We start from the raw sequence: 21455 nt of genomic DNA, 5'->3' as shown, positions 1-21455 counted from the left end.
TCCTTTAAAAAAAAGGGTCCTTTAAGTGCACTGTGTACGGGCGCTGGACACTAGTGCACTATAGGCAGCATGACGTCTATGCAATCACGTGACCGCAGGTGAGAACTTAATATGGTTTTCTGAGTGCTTGTGGTACAAAGTAATGCGCCACAACACTCCCTTATTGGTCAATCTCCCTGTTGTGAGGGTTTCCAATTGGGACCGCCATAGGACATGGGCGGTGCTTTCCTTGGAGCCGCAGCGTCACTGCCGGTTTCTCTGTGCCAGTGGGAAACCGGAAGTGGTGCCGCGGCCTGAGCTGCACTTCTTTCATCTCTCGGCTGGATTGATAGGTTCTGAGAGAGTGCTGGGCTGTATACCATATATGTGATGCTGGGCTGTATAACCTATCTGTGATGCTGGGCTGTATACCATATCTGTAATGCTGGGCTGTATACCCTATCTGTAATGCTGGGCTGTATACCGTATCAGTGATGTTGGGTTGTATAACAAATCTGTGATGCTGGACTGTATACTCTATCTGTGGTGCTGGGCTGTATACTCCTGATACTATGGGTGGAATACATGGAACAGAGTTGGTGTATTCTATAAGGGGTGGGGCTTGTGAGAAGTGGGAAGGATCAAAAAGGAAGGGTGGGGTTTGGCACCCCCCATCCTAAAACTTCACCAGCCGCCACTGCTAATGGCACTGGCTGGGAAGGAGTTAACATCTCAGGGTAATTAAAGGGTGAAGTGTGTGCCCGTTCATTGCTATTATGTGCTGCTTTTTACTAAAAATCTATTTTTTTCTACTCCCTGCACACCCTGCAGGGAGCAGAGACCAGAAGGAGCCGTCCAACCACAGTATAATGTGGAGGGGGGGGGGGGCTGTCCTAAAGAGGTTAAAATGGTTCTAAAGCCAAAACTTTTTTTTACCTTAGTGCATTCCTTGAATTAAGGTAAAAAATGTTTAGGCATAAGTATCAAACCCCCCACATCCCCTGCTTTTACTTACTTGAGCCTTCATTCGATCCAGTGCTGTGCACGTATACAGCGCATATACAGCTCTTCTCTCCCCTCACTGCCGGGTCTCGCCACCGGGAGCCATTGGATCCCACTGCTGTTAATTAAAGCCAGTGATGAAGGAGTAGGGGAAGGGGTCAAGTTCTGCTGTCTGTGTCAATGGATGCAGCAACTAGACTTGGAGGTACTGGACAGAGAGGAGAGACCAGGAGCACCAGTGGGGGACCCAAGAAGAAGAAGTTTAGGGTTGCAGAACAGGTAAGTATAGACATATTTGTTTTTGTTTTGTTTCCTTTAAATTGTACCTTTACAACCACTTTAATTTCACCTTCTTTGATGCAATTTCCTGGGAAATGAAAAGTCTGACTTTTGCTCATCCCTAATCAGATTATTGAAATGTTCAATGGAAGGGTTGGATCAATAGCTATACAGTATAGCAGATGATAGTCCTCTGGTGTTACAGTATCTCACAAATGTGAGTATGCCCCTCACATTTTTGTAAATATTTTCTTCTATCTTTTCATGTGACAACACTGAAGAAATTACACTTTGCTACAAAGTGTACAGCTGGTATAACAGTGTCAATTTTCTGTCCATAAGACAATAAACTCAACACACAGCCATTAATGTCTAAACCACTGGCAACAAAAGTAAGTGAAAATGTCCAATTTGGGCCCAATTAACCATTTCCCTCGTGACTCGTTAGTTTTACAAGGTCTCAGGTGTGAATGGGGAGCAGGTGTGTTAAATTTGGTGTTATCACTCTCACTCTCTCATACTGGTCACTGGAAGGTAAACCTGGCACCTCATGGCAAAGAACTCTGAGGATCTGAAAAAAAGAATTGCTGCTCTACATAAAGATGGCCTAGGCTATAAGAAGATTGCCAAGACCGTGAAACTGAGCTGCAGCATGGTGGCCAAGACCATACAGCGTTTTAACAGGACAGGCTCCACTCAGAACAGGCCTTGCCATGGTAGATCAAAGAAGTTGAGTGCTGGTGCTCAGCGTCATATCCAGAGGTTGTCTTTGGGAAATAGATGTATGAGTGCTGCCAGCATTGCTGCAGAGGTTGAAAGGGTGGGGGGTTAGCCTGTTAGTGCTCAGACCATACGCCGCACACTGCATCAAATTGGTCTGCATGGCTGTCATCCCAGAAGGAAGCCTCTTCTAAAGATGATGCACAAGAAAGCCTGCAAACAGTTTGCTGAAGGCAAGCAGACTAAGCACATGGATTACTGGAACCATGTCCTGTGGTCTGATGAGACCAAGATAAACGTATTTGGTTAGATGGAGTCAAGTGTGTGTGTGGGGGCAACCAGGTGAGGAGGACAAAGACAAGTGTGTCTTGCCTACAGTCAAGCATGGTGGTGGGAGTGTCATGGTCTGGGGCTGCATGAGTTCTGCCGGCACTGGGGAGCTACAGATCATTGAGGGGACCATGAATGCCAACATGTACTGTGACATACTGAAGCAGAGCAGGATCCCCTCCCTTCAGAGACTGGGCTGCAGGGCAGTATTCCAACATGATAACCACCCCAAACACACCTCCAAGAAGACCACTGCCTTGCTAAAGAAGCTGATGGTAAAGGTAATGGACTGGCCAAGCATGTCTCCAGACCTAAACCCTATGGAGCATCTGTGGGACATCCTTAAATGGAAGGTGGAGGAGCACAAGGTCTCCAACATCCACCAGCTCTGTGATGTCATCATGGAGGAGGGGAAGAGGACTCCAGTGACAACCTGTGAAGCTCTGGTGACCTCCATGCCCAAGAGGGTTAAGGCAGTGCTGGAAAATAATGGTGGCCACACAAAATATTGACACTTTGGGTCCAATTTGGACATTTTCACTTAGGGGTGTACTCACTTTTGTTGCCAGCAGTTTAGACATTAATGGCTGTGTGTTGAGTTATTTTGAGGGGACAGCAAATTTACACTATTATACAAGCTGTACACTCACTACTTTACATTGTAGACAAGTGTCATTTCTTCAGTGTTGAAGATAGAAGAAAATATTCACAAAAATGTGAGGGGTGTACTAACTTTTGTGAGATACTGTATAACGATGAATCTTTTCCGATGAACATGAGGCAGACGAATTACAATTGAAACGCTGGTTCAGTCAGCGACGCATTTTTCTTTCCAAGCGGCCTTCCCGGGGGGATCGGTGTGTAATAAACACAAATTTAGTTTATCAGCAACAAAGATAGAGAAAGTTTGATTTTCCTCCAGGGATGGGAAGGCAGCCAGCCTCAGCTCGCTCTAACACATGTACTCTGGCAAGAAAAGTCATTTTATTTACAAAATAATGGCTTAAAACCAGATGGACTGATTACAGGGACAACAAGCAATTTCCTTTTTCCTATCAAAGTCCAGACCCCAATCGGGGATCGTGGGAGATTAACCACTTGCCGACCAGCCGCCGTCATTCTACTGCGGCAAGGTGGAGCAATCCCGCGAAACGTGGTGGGTGCACGTCGGCTTGGGAGCTTGCTTTTGAGGGCGTGCGCTCCCATTGGTCAGCGGGGTGGGGGGGGAGCCAACATTGAGTCCGCCGGCAACCCGTCATCGTTCCCTGCATACGTATCGGCCTAAACTGATGAATACATTCGTTTTTTTTTTACATTTTTTGTTTTTGGAAATGTTTTATAGCAGAAAGTAAAAAATTACTTTTTTTTTTTTTGGTCGCTCTTTTTTTATTTATAGCGTAAAAAAAAAAAAAACTGCAGAGGTGATCAAAAAAGGGAAACTTGAGATGTCTGCTAAAGCTGCTTCACCGATCCAGGGGGCTTAGAAATCCCCTAGGCTTAAAACGTTCCTCGTCACCGGGTACATTTAGGAACGTTCTAAATCAGACGCCGCGTAGCTCTTCCTGTCACTGCGGGGCGAAGAGGAGAGAAAGAATAGATACATGTTGGGTATCTATGTACTCGGTGCAACCTCGTCTTTTATATTGTACCAAAAATGTGGGTTGTTTATTGTGTTTGTTTGCCCTAAAATTCACTTGAGTGTGTTTTTTTTGCGACTGAAATTTTGCGTTTTTCTGGACCTTTGGAGTAATATCAAGTTTCATTAAAAAATAAGGAACTACCACTATTTTATTCTCTAGGATGTCTGCTTTCAGAAAATACACTATATTACTAAAAGTATTGGGACGTCTGCCTTTACACGCACATGAACTTTAACCACTTGGTTCCCACACTACGTCTATTGACGTCATGGGGTTCTGGTGGTTATATCTAAATGATGCCTGAGGCCACAGACATCATTCAGATATTGCCGTTTTCAGCCGGCGATTCCCTACACCATAAGAATGATCATAGCGGCTGTTCCGCCGCTTGATCGTTCTTACGGGCGGCGGGAGGGGACGCCTCCCGCCGCCCTCCGGTGCTTCTACCGACTCACCGTTTCCATCGGTGAGTCGGTCACAGGATCCGCCGGCCCCAGCAAGTAATCATAGAGATTTCCGGCGGACTAGATTGTCCCCGGAGTCTCTATGATCGTTCGGAGGCCGGTCGCGATGTTATGATGTCACGCCCGGCCTCGGTATTCAAATTAACAGCGCCGATCTGGCTAGGAAGCCAGGATCGTTTTTTTTTTTATTATTATTATTATTCCCAGCGTAGAGGTGAGATATGGGGTCTTATTGACCCCATATTTCACTGTAAATAGGTCCGATCGTGCCATATTCCTATTACAAGGGATGTTTACATTCCTTGTAATAGGAATAAAAGTAATTAATTTTTTATTTATTTTTTTAAAGTGTAAAACTAAAAAAATTAAATTAACAATAAAAAAAAAATAATAATTTTTAAGTGCCCCTGTCCCCGTGAGCTTGAACACAGAAGCGAATGCATACGTAAGTCCCGCCCACATATGAAAACGGTGTTCAAACCACACATGTGAGGTATCGCCCCGAATGTTAGAGCGAGAGCAATAATTCTAGCCCTAGACCTCCTCTGTAACCCAAAATATGTAACCAGTAAAAAAATTTAAAGCGTCGCCTATGGGGATTTTTAAATACCAAAGTTTGGCGCCATTCCACGAGAGCGTGCAATTTTGAAGAGTGACATGTTGTTTTTTACTGTTTTTTTTTTTAAATCATGAAACTGTTTTTTTTTCTGAAAAAAACCCGTTCGAAAAATTGCTGCGGAAATACCGTGCAAGATAAAAAGTTGCAATGACCGCCATTGTATTCTCTAGGGTCTTTGCTAAAAAAAAATATATAATGTTTGGGGGTTCTATGTAATTTTCTAGCAAAAAAATTAGGAGTTTTACATGTAGGAGAGAAATGTCAGAATTGGCCTGGATGCGAAGTGGTTAATGGTGTCCCAGTCTTAGCCCTTGTACACACGATCGGAGATTCCGACAACCAAATCCGTCGGATTTTGTCCCTCGGATCTTGTCCGAAACTGTTGCATACACACAGTCAGACAAAGTTGTCGAAAAATCCGATCATTCAGAACGTGATGACGTAATTTAGTTACGACGGGATTACGTTCAGGCTAGTAGCCAATAGCTTTGATGTAGGAATTTGATCTGAGCATGCGTGGCACTTGGTCCGATCGGAATTCTCTACACATGATCAGAGTATGTCCGATCGGAGCATTTTGTCGGAAAATATTTCCAGCAAGTTTGAAAATTTGGTCCGACGGATATTCCGACTGAATCAGTCCGATGCATACCACACACAGTTGGATTATCCGACAACACGGTCCGATAGGACACATTCCGTCGGATTCTCTGACCGTGTGTACAAGGGCTAAGTCTGTAGGGTTCAATGGTGAGTTGGCCCGCCCTTTGCAGCTATAACAGCTGCACACAACTCTTCTGGGAAGGCCGTCCACAAGGTTTAGGAGTGTGTCTATGGGAATGTTTGGCCATTCTTCCAGAAGCGCATTTGTGAGGTCAGGCACTGATGATGGACGAAAAGGCCTGGCTCGCAGTCTCCGCTCTAATTCATCCCAAAGATGTTCTATTGGGATGAGGTTAGGACTCTGTGCAGGCCAGTCAAGTTCCTCCACGCCTTTATGGATCTTGCTTTGTGCACTGGTCCAAATCATTTGGTGAAGGGGGGATTATGGTGTGGGGTTGTTTTTCAGGGGTTGGTCTTGGCCCCTTAGTTCCAGTGAAAGAACTCTTAAGGCACCAGCAGACCAAGACATTTTGGACAATTTCATGATACCCAACTTTGTGGGAAGAGTTTGGGGACGGCCCCTTCCTGTTCCAACATGACTGCGTACCGGTGCACAAAGCAAGGTCCATAAAGACATGGATGAGCGAGTTTGCAGTGGAGGAACTTGATTGGCCGGCACAGAGTCCTGACCTCAACCCGATATAGAACACCTTTGGGAATGAATTTGAGCGAGGCATTCTCATCCAACATGCAGTATTGTGCAAAAGTTTTAGGCAGGTGTGAAGAAATGCTGTAAAGTTAAAATGCTTCCAAAAATATACATTTTAATTGTTTATTTTCATCAATTTACAAAATGCAAAGTCAGCAGAAAAATCTAAATGAAATCAATATTTTGTGTGACTGCCCCTTGGCTTCAAACCAGCATCAATTCTTAAAACTGGGTAAGGAACAGCCAAACTCTGCTTGGGAAGAGGTTCCCATGAAGGATGGCGTATCTCTATCCTTTCCCTGCTTGTCTGGAACCTCTCCCTGCCGCTAATCACTTTCTTTGTCAGATGGGTTACCTGACCCTACACTACCCGCACGCAAAATGTGCACCAAGCTTGGGAGCCAGGGCCCCAAATAGGCTCTGTCTGACCCAAGATGGCCACCAGAGTCATATGGGGTGGCAGCATCCAATTGGATAGCTTCCCAGTGACCCAGGAAAGGAGGACCGAGTTCCTCTTGACTTCCCCTCCAGCTGCAATGCCGCTTTGGTAAAGCGCCATCTACAGTGAAGAAAATAGACTACACCTGCCTACATGCTACTTAGGTGAGGTTGTGGAAGACAGTTTCATGTCACAGGTCATACACCATGGCAAGGCTGAGCACAGCAAACAAGACGCAAGGTAGTTTTACTGCATCGGCAAAGTCTCACCCAGGCAAAGATTTCAAAGCAGACTGGGGCACAAGATGTGCTGCTAAAGCTCTTTTGAAATAGCACAAAGAAAATGGTCAATGTTGAGGACGGCAGGTGGAGTGGTCGGCCAAGGAAACTTAATGCAGCAGATGAAAGACCCATCATGCCTACTTGCATTCCAAATCAGAAAATGTCCAGCAGTGCCATCAGCACAGAACTGGTGGAAACCAGTGGGACCCAGGTACCCCCATCTACTGTCAATTCCTTTATTAACCACTTCAATACCGGGCACTTATACACCTTCCTGCCCAGGCCAATTGTCAGCTTTCAGCGCTGTCGCAATTGCGCTGTCATGCAACACTGTACCCAAACAATTTTTTTTATCATTATGTTCCCACAAATAGAGCTTTCTTTTGGTGGCATTTGATCACCTCTGCAGTTTTTATTTTTTGCGCAACAAATATAAAAAGACCGAAAATGTTGAAAAAAAAACAAGTTTTTCTTTTTCTGTTAAATTTTTTTGTACGTAAGTATGTTTTCTTCTTCTATGATGGACACTGATAAGTCGGCACTGATGAGCGGCGATAAGGTGGTATCAATGAGGTGGCATTGATGAGGTGGCACTGACGGGCCCCAGACCATGACACTCCCACCACTATGCTTGACTGTAGGCAAGACACATTTGTCTTTGTCCTCCTCACCTGGTTGCCCCCACACACCCTTTACACCATAAGAAACCAAATAAGTTTATCTTGGTCTCATCACACCACATGACATGGTTCCAGTAATCCATGTTCTTAGTCTGCTTGTCTTCAGCAAACTGTTTGCGGGCTTTCTTGTGCATCATCTTCAGAAGAGGCTTCCTTCTGGGATGACAGCCATGCAGACCAATTGGATGCAGTGTGCAGCGTATGGTCTGAGCACTGACAGGCTGACCTCCCACCCCTTCAACCTCTGCAGCAATGCTGACAGCTCTCATACGTCTGTTTCCCAAAGACAACCTCTGGATATGACGCTGAGCGTGTGCACCCAACTTCTTTGGTCGACCATGGTGAGGCCTGTTCTGAGTATAACCTGTCATGTTAAACCGCCATATGGTCTTGGCCACCGTGCTGCAGCTCAGTTTCAGGGTCTTGGCAATCTTCTTATAGCCTAGGCCGGTGATGGCAAACCTTGGCACCCCAATCTGCTTATAGCCTAGGCCAGTGATGGCGAACCTTGGTACCCCAATCTGCTTATAGCCTAGGCCAGTGGTGGCGAACCTTGGCACCCCAGATGTTTTGGAACTACATTTCCCATGATGCTCAACTACACTGCGTGCCTGAACATCGTGGGAAATATAGTTCCAAAACATCTGGGGTGCCAAGGTTCACCATCACTGGCCTAGGCCATCTTTATGTAGAGTAACAATTATTTTTTTCAGATCCTCAGAGAGTTCTTTGCCATGAGGTGCCATGTTGAGCTTCCAGTGACCAGTATGAGAGAGTGAGAGCGATAACACCAAATTTAACACACCTGCTCCCCATTCACACCTGAGACCTTGTAACATGAGTCACATGATACCGGGGAGGGAAAATAACTAATTGGGCCCAATTTGGACATTTTCCCTTTTGTTGCCAGCGGTTTAGACATGAATGGCTGTGTGTTGAGATATTTTGAGGGGACAGCAAATTTACACTGTTATACAAGCTGTACACTCACTACTTTACATTGTGGCAAAGTGTCATTTCTTCAGTGTTGTCACATGAAAAGATAGAAGAAAAGATTTACAAAAATGTGAGGGGTGTACTCACTTTTGTGAGATACTATATATATATATATATATATATATATATATATATAGCAAGCAGAGTGGGGCAGTGTGAAGCCGTCCTGAATGGAATGTTTGGTAAATTAGATAGATCTTATCCGCACACCTTTTTAGAATATATTTTATTTGTTGATAAGTTATCAGTAAACATGGAAAAACAAATAATAATTATCATTAAGACGTGTGAGAATGACATTTCTTGGCGCCAGAGACTCCGGAGTCAGAGGCTTCCAGCTCGATGCAAAATTTCCATTTCTCAGGATTAAGGCTAAGAAAACAGAGTTTCACAAATGTATAAATCACCCAACACTCCACACCCATCCACAGCTGTACCAGCTTTGCAAAACAAACACCTCTCATCCCAGGTCACACCTAGGAGACCACTGCCCTGGATAAAGAGAAGTGTCGGGGAATGCGGCTCTCATCGCCATAAACAACATATAAAGTATTTATTAAGTCACCGGGTCTTATGAGCACTTCCCGCCCAGGCCAACTTTCAGCTTTCAGCACTGTTGCACTTTGAATGACAATTGGGCGGTAATGTGACAACCGCAAAGCCGGAAGAAACGGCGAGGAGAAAATGTCAGCTTACTCGGAGTGGACTGGGCTGTGATATGGGGACCTCGTTCTAAGGTAAGTATTTGATAATGAGCTAGTATGTGGTGCTTACTAGCTCATTATACCTTTGCCTTACAGGTTTTTTTTTTTTTTTGTTTTAAATTTTTTTTTACATGTGCGTGCATGGGCGTTCACAGGTAGGGGCAAGGGGGGGCAAGTGCCCCCCCCCCCCCTGGAATCAGGGATCAGATCTTAAATTCAACACAGTTCCATCACTATCGGAGTGCGGGCCCACACCCATGTGCAAACCGCCAGTGGGGAGACACCATCAAGGTTCTGTCAAGCCCCCCTATCAATGTAGTGTGACTGCGGGTTCTTTTCCCTGCTCAGTCCAGCAGAGAACTCAGAGGCGCTGTGATAGGAGAAAGGCAAGCTGCGGGCTATCAGGTTTCCCCTGGTCACCCCCCCCTTTCTCCTGTCAGGAAGAAGAGATGGCGGCTCTCACCAGGTTCCTCGCCCAGCTTCCTGCCCGCTCCGTTCCTTCCCTATTGGCCCTAACTGAGGGCCAATCAAAGAAGACTAGGAGAGGAGCGCATCATGGGACATGTAGTCCCAAAGATTGGTGGCCCCAATTTTCCACAGGGAGGAGGCTACAGCTCGATCAAGAGAGAGATTGAGAGACTGCAAGGGGGAGAGAGTGCTACCGGAAAAAGAACAAGGAGTGTGCTTGACGGAAGCCAGAGAAAGAGAGAGCAACGCTGCCCAGTGCCACCAGAGAGAAAGCTACACTGCCCCGCACCACCAGAGAGAGAGAGCTACACTGCCCGTGCCACCAGAGAGAGCTACACTGCCCGTGCCACCAGAGAGAGAGCTACACTGCCCCACGCCACCAGAGAGAGAGATACACTGCCCGTGCCACCAGAGAGAGAGCTACACTGCCCCGTGCCACCAGCGAGAGAGCTACACTGCCCCACGCCACCAGAGAGAGAGCTACACTGCCCCGTGCCACCAGAGAGAGAGCTACACTGCCCCGCGCCACCAGAGAGAGAGCTACACTGCCCGTGCCACCAGAGAGTGAGCTACACTGCCCCGCGCCACCAGAGAGAGAGCTACACTGCCCGCGCCACCAGAGAGAGAGCTACACTGCCCCGCGCCACTAGAGAGAGATCAGCACTGCCCCGCGCCACCAGAGAGAGAGCTACACTGCCCCGTGCCACCAGAGAGAGAGCTACACTGCCCAGCGCCACCAGAGAGAGAGCTACACTGCCCCGTGCCACCAGAGAGAGCTACACTGCCCGCGCCACCAGAGAGAGAGCTACACCGCCCAGCACCACCAGAGAGAGAGCTACACTGCCCCGTGCCACCAGAGAGAGAGCTACACTGCCCCGCGCCACCAGACAGAGAGAGCTACACTGCCCATGCCACCAGAGAGAGCCATGCTGTCCAGCGATACCAGAGAGAGCCACGCTGCCCAGCACCACCAGAGAAAGACTGAGCCACTACCAGGGTACAGACATGCTACACTACTGACCAGAGTCGCCCCCGGGGAACCCAGAGTGAGCGATCGTCCAGCCGGAGGGATCACTGCTGTAGTTTCTCTGGGTCTGGTAAGAGGGCCTGTTGGCCATTATCCATTACTTATCCTAGGGACTGTACTACGTCTGCAGTCTCTGACCATGATAATGTGATAATGACATTGTCAAAAAGGGGCGGCGCATGGGTGACCCTAAAATTATGCCCCCCTTCCTGAAAAAAGTTCTGCGGACACCCATGTGCACTATAGCCGAATGACGGCCACAGCGCGGACCTGAATTTCCGGGAGGCCGTCATATGACGTCCTCCCCTTATCACACGCGCCGCACGCACCCTGGGTGTGCTGTTGACAGCATGAGGGAAAAAAAGCTGATCACCGGCTTATGTGCAAGAGGAGGAAGAGGCAATTCTGCCTCATCTGTGCCCACCAGTACCCCCTGCCATTGCCACCTGCCAGTGCCCACTGTGCCCACCAATGCCACCTATCAATGCCCATGAGTGCCATCTATCAATGCCCGCAAGTCCCACCTATCAATGACCACCAGTGTTGCCAATCAGTGTCACCTAGCAGTGCTGCCTATCAGTGTAACCAACCAGTGCCGAACAGTGCCCATTATTGCCACCCATCAGTGCCCATCACTGCCACCTATCGTTGCCCATCAGTGCTGCCTCATCAGCGTACATCAATGAAGGAGAAAAAATACCTGTTTGCTAAATTTTTTAACAAAATCTAAAAAAAAATACATTTTTTTTTTTTTAAATTCGGTCTTTTAAATATTTTTACCAAAAAATAAAAACCGCAGAGGTGATCAACTACCACCAAAAGAAAGCTCTATTTGTGGGGAAAAAATGATAAAAATTTCATGACCGCTCAATTGTCATTCAAAGTGCATCAGCGCTGAAAGCTGGAAATTGGTCTGGACAGGATGGGGGTTTAAGTGCCCAGTAAGCAATGGGAAGTTAATGACCAGGCCAATTTTTTGAGATACGGCACTGTGTCACTTTAAGTGACAATTACACGGTCGTGCGACTCTGTACCGAAATAAAATTGCTGTCCTTTTTCCCCCCACAAATAGTACTTTCTTTTGGTGGTATTTGATCATCTCTGCGGTTTTTATTTTTTGCACTATCAACATAAAAAGACCGACAATTTTGAAAAAAAAAAAAAACAATATTTTTTTTTACTTTTTGCTATAATATCGAAAGAAAATTCATAAAAAAAAAAAATTTCCTCCATCAGTTTAGGCCGATACACATTCTTCTACATATTGTTGGTAAAAAAAAATCGCAATAAGTGTATATTGATTGGTTTGCGCAAAAGTTATCGCGTCTACAAAATAGGGGATATATATTTATGCCATTTTTATTATTATTATTATTTTGCATGTAATGGTGGTGATCAGCGATTTTTAGTGGGACTGCTAAACTGTCTAACAACTAACACTGTGGTGGACAGATCGGACACATTTGACACTTTTTTTGGGACCAGTGATATTTATACAGCGATCAGAGCTCAAAATAGCCACTGATAACTGTATAAATGTCACTGGCAGGGAAGGGGTTAACACTAGGGGGGCGATCAAGGGGTTAAGTGTGTTCCCCGGGGGGGGTGTTTCTAACTGTGGGGGGAGGGGACTGACAGGGAGTACAGAGAGTTCGCTGTTCCTGATCACTAGGAACAGCAGATGTCTCTCTGCTTCCCAGACAGAGCGGGGATCTGTCTATTTACATTGACGGATCCCCGTTCTGGCTCTCTGAGGAGCGATCGCAGGTCGCCAGGGGACATCGCAGCTACCGGCCGCGCGCATTGGCTGCAGGGGGTTGCGCCAGAGATATGCGGCTCCTACAGCCCTTAAAGCGGCCGCCTCACAGCTACGGCGATGCGCACAGGAGAGACAACCTGTCGCGGTATAACGACAGCGGCTGCTCGGCAACTAGGTAATCACTGCTGAATATTTAACTTTTTGCTAAACAAATGAAAAAAGGACGGAAAATTTTAGCAATTTTTCTCCTTTACTGAGGTGCGCTAATGAGCCTGCACTGATGAGCACTGATGAGGAGGCCCTGATGAGACTGAATTGACAGGTCAGCACTGATTGGCAGCACTGGTGGACACTGATAGCCATGCCTCTGATGACGTTAGCATATGACGAAACACGTAAGACGGGACTCGGCGCCTGACGCACGCACACTGGATATCACAGTCTTTTTTATTTGAAGCACTGATAGGCAGCACTGATGGACACTGATTAGACATGGGCGCCGTCAAAAAAAATTTGTTTTGTTTTGTTTTGTATGAAAAAAAAAATCGTATTTCGTAATTCGTGTACGAAATTCAATTTGGATTCGTATGAAATACGAATTTTCGTTGGATTCATAAAATTTTCATTAAAAAAATTAAAGTTAGTTATGATGAATTTATCAATATGAGGGGATCCCACCATCCCTGTGCTGTGTTGACTTCCTCTGATTGGTTAACAAAACCCCAGTCACAATTCTGTTAATTTGGATCCAAAATTCCAAAAATTTGAATTTCGTATAAAATTTGTAAAAAGCATAGAAATTTTCATAGGGTTCCCACCATCCCTGTGCTGACTTCCTGGGGGTTTTAACTTTTAGGTTTGTTAACTTTTCGTAACAATTACGTATTTTCGTTATGAATTTGGATCCGAAATTCGTAAACAAAATTTCGTACGGAATTCGTATGCATAAAAATTCGTATTTCGGATTCGTACGAATGTACAAATTTCCGGAAATTCGGACGAATTTTCGATTGGTACGAAACTAATCACACATGTCTAATGCCCTGTACACACGGGTCGTACATTCCAACAACAAAATCCATCGGATTTTTTTGCGACGGATGTTGGCTCAAACTTGTCTTGCATACACACGGTCGGACAAAGTTGTCGGAAAATCCGATCGTTCTTAACGAGGTGACGTACAACGCGTAGGTCGGGGCTATAAATGGGCCAGTAGCCAATAGCTGTGGTCTCTTAATTTATTCTGAGCATGCGTGGCACTTTGTCCATCAGAATTGTCTACACGCGATCGGAATTTAAACGATCAGATTTTGTTGTCGGAAAATTTTAGATCCTGCTCTCAAACTTTGTGTGTCGGAAAGTCCGATGGAAGAAGTCAGATGGAGCCCACACACGATGGGATTTTCCGACAGCATGATCCGATCGCACATTTTCCGTTGGAAATTCAGGGGTGTACAGGGCATAACACTGATAGGTAGCACTGATGGGCATTGATAGTGGCCATCAGTGCTGCCTATCAGAGCCCATTAGTGCTGCCTTTCAGTGCCCATTAGTGCTGCCTATGTGTCCATCAGTGCTGCCTATCAGTGCCCATCAGTGCTGCCCATTAGTGCTGCCTATCAGTGCCCATCAGTGCTGCCTACTGATAGGCAGCAGCAATGGGCAGCACTGATGGCACTGTTTAGCACTGATGGGGCGCGGTTAGAAAGTGGTTAAGCAGTACTTTACAACAAGAAAAAGTGCCACGCATGTTAAGAATAAACAAAGAGACGAAAGCTATTGGCTACTGGCCCGTTTATAGTCCCGACGTACGTGTTTGACGTCACCTCGTTCAGAACGATGGGATTTTCTGACAACTTTGTGCGACCGTGTGTATGCAAGACAAATTTCGGTCGAAATCCGTCGGAAAATATCTGACAGGTAAAAGGGTATCAGAGAAAATGGAAGAGGAGATGGGGGGGGGGGGGGGGGTAGAGAAAAAAAATGAATAGCAAGATGGAGGAGAGGAAAGAGGGGCTGAAGGGGGGGGTGGGGTAGGGTAGAATGAAGGAGAAAGGTGGAAAAGAGATGAAAGGGTAGAGAAGAGTTGGTGTGAGGAGAGGAGGAAGATAAGAGGAGGGAAAGAGAGGAGAGGAAGGGTATTGGAAAAGAGAAAAAAGTTATAGAAGGATGGGAAGGGAGGACAGCTGAGGGGAGGAGAAAAGATGAGAGGGAGAGGAGAAGAGTGGAGAAAAGAGGTGGGGAGAGGAGTAGAAATAAGTTAGAACAAGTTGACAAAGAGTAGAGAAGAGAGAGGGGAAGACAAAAATGGAGAAAAATGATTAGATGGGTCTGTTAAGGTTTGCCAAGGTAGGGAGGGGGGAAAAGAATGGAAGAGAAGAAGAAAGAAAAGAGGAAGGAACGGAAGAGAAAAGGTATGGAGAGGACGGGGAAGAAGGAGAGGGAAGAGAAAAGGAAAGGAGAAAAAAAAGAGGAGAGGAGGAGACAAGAAAGGAAGGAATGGGAGAGCAGAGGAGTGGAGAGGGGGAAAGAGGGAGGAGATAGGGGTAGAGAGAAAAGAGGGGAAAGGAGAGGAGAAGAAAAAGAGAGGTGAGGAGAAGATGTTGAAAAGCGAGGGCAGGAGAGAAAAGGGAGAAGAGAGGAGGAGGGAGAAAAGGGGAGGGAGAGAAGCAGGAAGGGGAGGGAGAGGAGTGGAAAAGGACAGAAAAAGAGAATAGTAGGAGGAAATTTAAGAAGAGAGTAGACAGAGAAGAGAGGGGAAGCTAAAAAAAAGGAGATCTAAAAGTGGGTGGGTGTGTGAGGTATAGATTACAGTGGAGAGGAGGGTGGAGGAAGAAAGAAGGGGAAGAAAGGAGAAGAAAAAAGAGGTGAAGAGAAAATGTTTAAAGGTAAGGGAAAAGGAGATAGGAGAGGAGAGGTCATTACTAATGACCTCTCCTCTCCTATCTCCCTTTCCCTTACCTTTAAACATTTTCTCTTCACCTCTTTTTTCTTCTCCTTTCTTTACTAATTAGAGAAAAGAGAGAGGGGAAGAGAAGAAAGGAGAAGAGAAGAATAGAAGGAGGAAAGGTAGAAGAGGGTGAGTGAGGGATGGTTTCCAGAGGAGAGGAGGGTAGAGGACAAAAGGAGAGGAAGGAAGCTGAAAAGAGGAAAGAAATTGAGGGCAGGGGCGTGGAGAGGGGAAAAGAAGGAGGGAATGGGGGTTAGCAGAAACAAAAAAAAAGAAGGGGAAAGGAAAGGGGAAGAGAAAAAGAAGTGAAGAGAAGAGGGGGGAAAGCAGAGGAAAGGGGAGATAGGAGAAGAGAGGTAATTAGAGAAAAGGGAGAGGGAGAAGAAAGAAGAAGAGGAAAGAAAGGGAGGGGAGGGGGAGAGGAGCGGAAAAATAAGACATAAAAAGAGGAGAATAGTACGAGGAAGTAAGAAGAGAGCAGATAGGGAAGAGAGAAGAGGGGGGGGGGGGGGAGACAAAAAAGAGAAATAAGAGCGGATGAGGTGGATGAGGTGTGGATTGCAGAGGAGAGGAAGGGAGAAGAGGAAAGAAAAGGAGGGAAGGAAAGAAGAGAGGCAGGAAAGGGAGGGGAGAGGAAGAGGGGAAAGGAGATTGGAAGAGAGGTGAAGAGTGGGGAGAGGAGATAAGGAAAAAAGAATGTGGACGAGTGAAGTAAAGAATGGAGAGGAGGTACCATGAATCCCAAGAAGAAAAATAGGAAATGATAGATGGGAAAAAGAGAAGGAAGATTAAAAAAAAACGAATAAAGGGAAGATAGATTGTAAAGGAAAAAAGGTAAAGGGAGGAGAATTAGTGCAGAAGAGAGGAAACGTCACACTTCTACCCCATGGTCGTTCTTCCCCCGGACCTGTACTGAGATTGCCTGGGAAAGCCGGCCCTACTGCTGAAATAATTACAGTGAACCTTTTTTTTTTTTTTTTAACATTCCCTTTAAAATAATATTTAGCTTTTCTTTGTGGTCCATTTCATTTGTGGTAATCCAAAACAGAAACAAAGACAGAGCAGAGCCCCCAGCGGATATCCAGCTGAGATTCCTATCTGTAGTGACTAAAACCTTTATATTATCCAGTCTCTTTTCATCCGCTTCTAAAAATATGTTCCTAAGACAGTTGTGACTCCGCTCATCTCTTCGCAGCTGTTTATTTCTGCTCTTTTTTTTTTTGCATGTTTATCCATTTCTGTTTAAGATAAAAAAAAGTGTAAAGCATTAGAATGCAAATAATAAACTTTAACATGACTGCCATCTGGAAGCTGAAATCGTCCAATCTTCCCGTCTAATCCCATGAATCTCATGTCCCCCTTCATGAAAAAGTTTGCTCTGGATGTGGCACAGCGAAGGGTGTAGTACTTTATTTTATTTTATTTTATATATTCATTTTTTTAATTGTGTTGCTTTTTTTTTTTAAACTTTCTTGCCCTAAAGAGGATTATTATTATTATTTTTTTTTTTTTCATTTAAAGCTTCTTGCCCTAAAGAGGATTATTATTTATTTTATTTTTTTTCATTTAAACCTTCTTACCCTAAAGAGGATTATAATTTATATATATATATTATACGTTCCTTTTCTATAATATATTATACATTCATTTTCTATAATATACTGGAAGAGCTGATAACACTTGTGTGGGTTTTTTTTTTAAACCTTTTTGCCCTAAAGAGGATTATTATTTTATTTATTTTATTTATTTATTTATTTTTATTGAAGCCTTCTTACCCTAAAGAGAAGTATTATTTCTTAATTTCTTTATTTTTCATTTAAACCTTCTTATCCTAAAGAGGATTATAATTTATTTATTTTTTATATATATTATATTTTCCTTTTCTATAATATATTATACATTCATTTTCTATAATATACTGGAAGAGCTGATAACACTCGTGTGGGTTTTTTTTTTTTTTTTAAACCTTCTTGCACTAAAGAGGATTATTATTTTTTTATTTTATTTATTTTTTATTTATTTTTTTATTGAAACCTTCTTACCCTAAAGAGAAGTATTATTTATTTATTATTTATTATTTTCATTTAAACCTTCTTACCCTAAAGAGGATTATATATATATATATATATATATATCTATATAGATATATATAGATATATATATATATATAGATATATATATATATATATATATATATATAGATATATATATATATAGATATATATATATATATATATATATATATATATATATATTATACGTTCCTTTTCTATAATATATTATACATTCATTTTCTATAATATACCGAAAGAGCTGGTAACACTTGTGTGGGTTTTTTTTTTTTAAACCTTCTTGCCCTAAAGAGGATTATTATTATTATTATTATATTTTTTTCTTCTTACCCTAAAGTGGAGTATTGCTTTTTCATTTATTTATTTCATTTAAACCTTCTTACCCTAAAGAGGATTATAATATTTTTTTTAATATATATTATACGTTCCTTTTCTATAATATATTATACATTCATTTTTTATAATATACTGGAAGAGCTGATAACACTTGTGTGGGTTTATTTATTTTTTTAAACCTTCTTGCCCTAAAGAGGATTATTGTTTTTTTTATTTTATTTTTATTTTTTTACTGAAGCCTTCTTACCCTAAAGAGGATTATTATTATTTTTTTTTTTTTTTTTTTTTTTTTTTTTATTGAATCCTTCTTACCCTAAAGAGGAGTATTGCTTTTTTATTTATTTATTTCATTTAAACCTTCTTACACTAAAGAGGATTATAATTTTTTTTTCTATATATAGTATACGTTCCTTTTCCGTAATATATTATACATTCATTTTCTATAACATACTGGAAGAGCTGATAACACTTGTGTGGGTTTTTTTTTATTTTTAAACCTTCTTGCCCTAAAGAGGATTATTGTTTTTTTTATTTAATTTTTATTTTTTTTACTGAAGCCTTCTTACCCTAAAGAGGAGTACTGCTTTTTTATTTATTTATTTCATTTAAACCTGCTTACCCTAAAGAGGATTATTATTTTTTTTATTTATTTATTTTTTATTGAAGCCTTCTTACCCTAAAGAGGAGTATTGTTTTATTTATTTATTTCATTTAAACCTTCTTACCCTAAAGAGGATTATAATTTTTTTTTCTATATATATTATACGTTCCTTTTCTATAATATATTATACATTAATTTTCTATAATATACTGGAAGCGCTGATAACACTTGTGTGGGTTTTTTTTTTTATCTCTTTTATCACACACATTTTGCCACAATGTAATTTATTAGAGTGCAATTTCTGGATGTGGTAGCGGTAGATTGGAAAGATGTGTGTATCAAGTTTGCATTTTTGCTATATATGCATATAAATGTTCGATCCATTCCTATTAATTTACCGGGTTGCCTGTTTCTGTCTATTTGTTTTTAACTAACTTTATAGAAATTTTTAAGCTACAATGTAAAAAAAAAATGTAAAAAAATAAAATAAAAAATAAAAAAAAGAAAAAGAAAAGAATAAAAGAAAAAAATTATACCACAGATCATATACATCATACAGATAATAAATATCGTGTATAACTACATAATATCCGTATAACACTTACAGAAAACATAGCTCAAGACATTACAGAAAGCAATAACACAATCAGTTGCGGATTTTTGACTGTCACTTTTTGTTTTATTTTATTGAAACGCTCTTACCCTAAAGAGAATTCATTTTTTTTTTAATATCCTGCATTTCTAATATATTATTCTTCCTTTTTTTTTTACAATGAGTAATGTTCTTTTATTATGCTTATTAGAGGTTTATACTCCATTTGCTATGCTCCTGAAGAAGCTATTCACTATGCGAAACATGTTGACCTTTGAATTGGACGGCCATACCTCTATCCATATTTTATAGGAGGGACTATTTTGGTCCCTTTTTGGGGTACAGTTTATGTTTGAGACCAATACATACAGTTCTAGGAAATGTATACTATTTTAAACAAATATGTATGCACTATTGTTTTTACTATGAATTGTAAATAAAGATTTAGTTTTTTATATATAAAATGTGTTTGTCTCTTGTGAGTGCCAATAAAGGCCATCATTGTGGCAGGATATACTCCTGCACTTTTTCTTTTTATGTGACTCTGGATGTGGCACAATGAAGGTCATAGTACTTTATTTAATTTTATTTTATTTTATTTATTTATTTTTTAATTAGATTCCTTTAAAAAAAAAAAAAAAAAAAAAACCTTCTTACCTTAAAGAGGAGTATTATTTTTTATTTATTTATTTTTATTGAATCCTTCTTCCCCTAAAGAGGATTATCATTTTTGTATGATTTATCCTTGATGCTTTGATCAGCTTAACAGGGAAAGTTCTGTATAAAGTGGTATTAACCCCAAAAACAAAAATGCATTATATTGCTGCTTATTACCAATTCTTAGATTTGGTGGCAGCAATAGTTTTCTTTAGCCTATTTTTCTCTTAAATTTCACTTGGTGATCCTACCAGCAAGTCTGTATTTTTTCAACTTCTGTTAGCAGATCAAGCTGTCCAGACAAAGTGGCAGATAAAGGGTTGAGACAAACCATTCGCCACTGACAGGGGTGCCTACAATGATCAGCTTTTATTTATTTACTGTATATAAAACCTTTATCCCAAAAGAAAAAAAAAATGTTTGCTTTAACTCAGTGGTCTCTAAACTGCAGCCTGGGGGGCAGATGTGACCCTTTGCTTACTTTTATTTGGCCCTAGGGGCAATATTTAATCCACTGATACCAACAATGGGGCACAATTCTTCCCAATGACACCTGGGATGGGGCACAATTCCTCTCAATGACACCTACAATGGGGCACAATTCCTCCCAATGACACCTACGATGGGGCACAATTCCTTCCAATGACACCTATGATGGGCACAATTCCTCCCAATGACACCTATGATGGGGCACAATGCCTCCCAATGACACCTACAATGGGTCACAATTCCTCCCAATGACACCTATGATGGGTACTATTCCTCACAATGACACCTAGGATGGGGCACAATTCCTCCCAATGACACCTATGATGGGGCACAATTCCTCCCAATGACACCTATGATGGGGCACAATTCCTCCCAATGACACCTAGGATGGGGCACAATTCCTCCCAATGACACCTACAATGGGGCACAATTCCTCCCAATGACACCTATGATGGGGCACAATTTCTCCCAATGACACCTACAATGGGGCACAATTTCTCCCAATGACACCTACAATGGGGCACAATTCCTCCCAATGACACCTATGATGGGCACAATTCCTCCCAATGACACCTATGATGGGGCACAATGCCTCCCAATGACACCTACAATGGGGCACAATTCCTCCCAATGACACCTATGATGGGTACAATTCCTCCCAATGACACCTAGGATGGGGCACAATTCCTCCCAATGACACCTATGATGGGGCACAATTCCTCCCAATGACACCTATGATGGGGCACAATTCCTCCCAATGACACCTAGGATGGGGCACAATTCCTCCCAATGACACCTACAATGGGGCACAATTCCTCCCAATGACACCTATGATGGGGCACAATTTCTCCCAATGACACCTACAATGGGGCACAATTTCTCCCAATGACACCTACAATGGGGCACAATTCCTCCCAATGACACCTATGATGGGGCACAATTCCTCCCAATGACACCTATGATGGGGCACAATTCCTCCCAATGACACCAACAATAGAGCACATGAAGAAAGTCATGTCCTGTGCCCGGAGTTCCTTTTAAAGAAGAAAAAGGATTTTA

This window comes from Lithobates pipiens, unplaced genomic scaffold (genome assembly GCF_037356315.1).
Source record: "Lithobates pipiens isolate NorthernLeopardFrog02 unplaced genomic scaffold, aLitPip1_a1.2 Scaffold_19, whole genome shotgun sequence".
In the NCBI taxonomy this organism is placed as follows: domain Eukaryota; kingdom Metazoa; phylum Chordata; class Amphibia; order Anura; family Ranidae; genus Lithobates; species Lithobates pipiens.
Note: the sequence above shows the minus strand (reverse complement) of the source record.